Genomic DNA, 4122 nt, shown 5'->3' with positions numbered 1-4122 from the left:
CAATACTTTGGCCACCTGATTCGAAGAACCGACACATTGGAAAAGACCCTGATTTTGGGAAAGATTGAGGGCAGGAAGAGAAGGGGCAACAGAGGATAAGATGGTTGGATGGCATCGTTGACTCAATGGACATGAGTTTGAGCAAACTCTGGGAGATAGTGAAGGACAGGGAAGCCTGGCGTGCTGCAGTCCATAGTTTCAAAAAGAGTCGGACACAACTGAGTAATTAAACAACCACCCAACATTCTCTCCCTCTCTCCTTCACTCTGGGTTAGACTGGCCAGGTGGTCAGAGGGATCCCCCAGCTTCCTCTGGGTACCTCCCTATTTCCTTTCACATGGGTACTTTCTCCTAAGACAACCCTTAAATGTTTAATCCCATCTTAGTATCTGCTTCTTAAAGCACACCAAGGGAAAGTTTAACAGATTACACAAGTAGAGCCCATTGACCCTGGAAAGGAGCCAGAGACCAGCATTTACACACCTTGAAGAAAGAAGAACAAAGTTAGTTAAAGCTTTGGAATATAGTTAACACAATCCAATAGCCAATGCAGGGTGACTCTGTACCTTTTTTTTTTTCAATTTTATATACAGTTTTATTTGAGACATTGAATTTTTTCTCTTGTAATACAGAGCTTGTAAAGTGCAATTTTTTCCATATGCACACACATTCCATGTTCAAGTATCAAGAATGCCCAGTTATTTACTATAGCACCTCAACTTTGTAACTGCCACGGGATTTGTTACAAATTTGGGTCCTTCCATGTTTTGTGTGGAACAATGCTATATCTATGCTAGGCTGGCTTAATCAACCTCTTCAATGGTGGGCCCAGAGAAGGCACCACCTGATGGAGGAGCTCCATCACCAAGGAAGCCCCCAGGCATTCCTCCTGGCATTTCCCTGGGCATGCCTCCTGTGCTCTGGTACAGCTTGGTAATGATGGGGTTGTAGAATTTTTCCAACTCCTTCTGCTGGTGTTCAAATTCTTCCTTCCCTGCAGTCCGGTTCTTATCCAGCCAGTTGATTATTTAATTACACTTGTAAAGAATCTTCTGTTTGTCCTCATCATTAATCTTGCCCTGAAATTTCTCATCCTCAACAGTAGCTTTCATGTTGAAGGCATAGGATTCAAGCAAATTCTTTGAAGACACCTTATCCTGCTGCTTCTTGTCTTCAGCTTTGTACTTTTCTGCTTCTTGAACCATCTGTTCAATGTCATCCTTGCTCAAACAGCCCTTGTCATTAGTGATGGTAATCTTGTTCTCTTATCCTGTGCTCTTATCCATAGCAAAGACATTGAGAATGCCATTGGCATCAATATCAAAAGTGACTTCGATCTGAGAAACACTACAGGGGCAGGAGATATGCCTGTGAGTTCAAACTTGCCAAGCAAGTTGTTATCCTTGGTCATGGTTCACTCACCTTCATAAACCTGAATGAGAACACCAGGCTGGTTGTCAGAGTAGGTGATGAAAGTCTGCATCTGCTTGGTAGGAATGGTGGTATTGTGCTTGAGGACACTTATGACTCCACCAGCAGTTTCAATTCCAAGGGAAAGGGGAGTGACATCCGACAGCAGCAAGTCTTGAGCATTTCAGATTTGTTTCCAGACAAAATGGCTACCTGGACAGCTGCACCATATGCAAGAGCCTCACCAGGGTTGATGCTCTTATTCAGTTCTTTCCTACTAAAGAAGTCCTGGAGAAATTTCTGAATCTTGGGGATGTGAGTTGAGCCACCCACCAAAACAATATCGTGGATCTGAGACTTGTCCAGCTTGGCATCCTGAAGGGCTTTCTCCATAGTGTCCCGGGTGCCACGGAACAAGTCAGCATTCAATTCTTCAAATCAGAAGTTGATTCCTTCATAGAGGGAATCAATCTCAATACTGGCCTGGGTTCTGGAAGAGAGAGTGCGCTTAGCAAGCTCAGAAGCAGTACGGAGGCAACAGACAGCCCTCTTGTTCTCACTGATATCCTTCTTGTGTTTGCTCTTGAACTCTGCAAGGAAATGGTTGACCCTGCCATTGTCAAAGTCTTCTCCAGACAAGTATCTCCAGCTATAGATTTAACCTCAAAGATTCCATCCTCAATAGTGAGGATTGACACACCAAAATGCCACCACCTAAATCAAAGATCAGCACACTTCTCTCTGCTCCAACCCTTTTGTCCAAGCCATAGGCAATAGCAGCAGCAGTTGGTTCACTGATGGTTCTAAGTACACGGAGACCAGCAACAGTTCTAGCATCTTTGGTAGCCTGACGCTGAGAGTCATTAAAGTAGGCAGGCGCTGTGACAACAGCGTTGGTGACAGTCTTCCCAAGGCAGACTTCTGCAATTTCTTTCCTCTTTGTCAGGACCATGGATGACATCTCCTCTGGATAAAAACTCTTTGTCTCTCCCTTGTATTCTACTTAAACCTTAGGTCTGCCAGCATCATTTGCCACCATGAAGGGCCAATGTTTCATAACAGACTGGACAACAGCATCATCAAATCTTCTTCCAATAAGTTGTTTGGCATCAAAAACCGTGTTGGTGGGATTCATTGCGACTTGGTTCTTTGCAGCATCACCAATCAATCGTCTGGTGTTAGTAAAGGTGACATAGCTTGGGGTGGTTCAGTCCCCTGATCATTGGCAATTATTTCCACCTTTCTGTGCTCTCCCACACAAGAATCGGTGGTGCCAAGATCAATGCCAACTGCAGGTCCCTTAGACATGGTTGCAAAAACATAGGCCCACCTCTGCAGGAAGAGCAAGCAGCAATCTGGAAAGCTACCAATGCGTCCAATGAGCTGGCTCTGTACTTTAATGGATGGATTTTGAGCAATGTCAAAAAGAGATAACATTTGGATTTGTCAGGACTGATGCTGACTTTTCAGCATTATGAGTATTGGAGAAGAATTAGCGTGAGATTTAGTTGAGAGGAATTGTCAGTGTAGACTCAAAGAATGTCAGAGACTTCCTGAGCCATACTGACTACAGATTTTATCAACACCACCTACAGAAGCGCTTGGTAATTAACACTTGAAATATATTATTGGCTCTATTCGGTATGGTTTCCAGAATGAACAGACCAAGAAGCAAAATCTTTTACAAATTAGTACCTTGTTTATATATAGAACCTTTCCAGAGTGATTCTGAGTCTCGCCAGCCCCTCACTGGATCATATCTCATAAAGTGCAAAATTTTGTACTTGGGCTATAGTGTATTGGTAGAAAGATTCTAGAGCTGTGCTGTCTAATATGGTAGACACTAGCCTCATCTTATTTTTTAAACTTAAAATTACTTAAATTTGAATAAAATTTAAAATTCAGTAGCTCGCTATACTATTCATACTACAAATGCTCAATAGCCATGCATGTTCGTGGTTCCTTCATTGAACAGCACAGATATAGGACATTTCCAACATCAAAGAATATTTTATTCAACAAGGGATATTCTAGAGGAGAATTTCCCCAAGGAAAAAAGTTATCTGACTTTTTAAAATAATTCTGCTACATTTGGTGTGGCGAAAGAGTGTTTCAAAGTCACCAGTTCAGGCCAGCTCCTTCTCACACCTACAAAAGATGCTTAATGACTGCCCTATAAGCCACTGAGATTTTTAGAAACCACCTAGGAGGGCTCAGTTTCATCTAGAATGAGAATCAGTAACCAATATTTCACAGATATCTTCAGCTAATGTGATATTTTCTCACCCATTGCCTAATGAGATTATGTTTTAGGACAATGGAGTACCCTTAGCAACTTTGGGGTAAATGAGCAATGGACATGTGGAAAGGAGGCTGGACCACCCTGTTGCTGAAAGACAGGATGCACATAGCAGTCTACGTGATGCTTAGTGTGTCTGAGAAAAATCAGGGTTTGGGAGTCTCTTGTAGCTAGGGGTAGAAATTGAGTTTCAAACAGGAAGTTGAAAGGTAGCATGTCTTACTCTGCAGAGATACCATGGCCATGCTTCCAAGAGAGTCCATGTGTACAGAGCCTGTTAGGCTTTAGACAGAGGGATGCTATCTCAAACAGAAAACAATCCTGCTAGGATTGTTGACTCCACTGAAGAAAGTAATAGGATATTAAACAGTGACTTAGATAAGTTGATCAATGAAGGTCTCTCAGAGAAGGTG

At 42.6% G+C, this 4122-nt stretch overlaps 1 pseudogene; it reads right to left on the bottom strand.

Moving 5' to 3' along the window:
• Positions 1-753: 753 nt before the first annotated feature.
• LOC102268989 (heat shock cognate 71 kDa protein pseudogene) lies at positions 754-2718 on the bottom strand (annotated as a pseudogene).
• Positions 2719-4122: the final 1404 nt, after the last annotated feature.

Source organism: Bos mutus, chromosome 6 (genome assembly GCF_027580195.1).
Source record: "Bos mutus isolate GX-2022 chromosome 6, NWIPB_WYAK_1.1, whole genome shotgun sequence".
Classification (NCBI taxonomy): domain Eukaryota; kingdom Metazoa; phylum Chordata; class Mammalia; order Artiodactyla; family Bovidae; genus Bos; species Bos mutus.
Note: the sequence above shows the minus strand (reverse complement) of the source record. Positions and strands in the feature narration are given on the sequence as shown.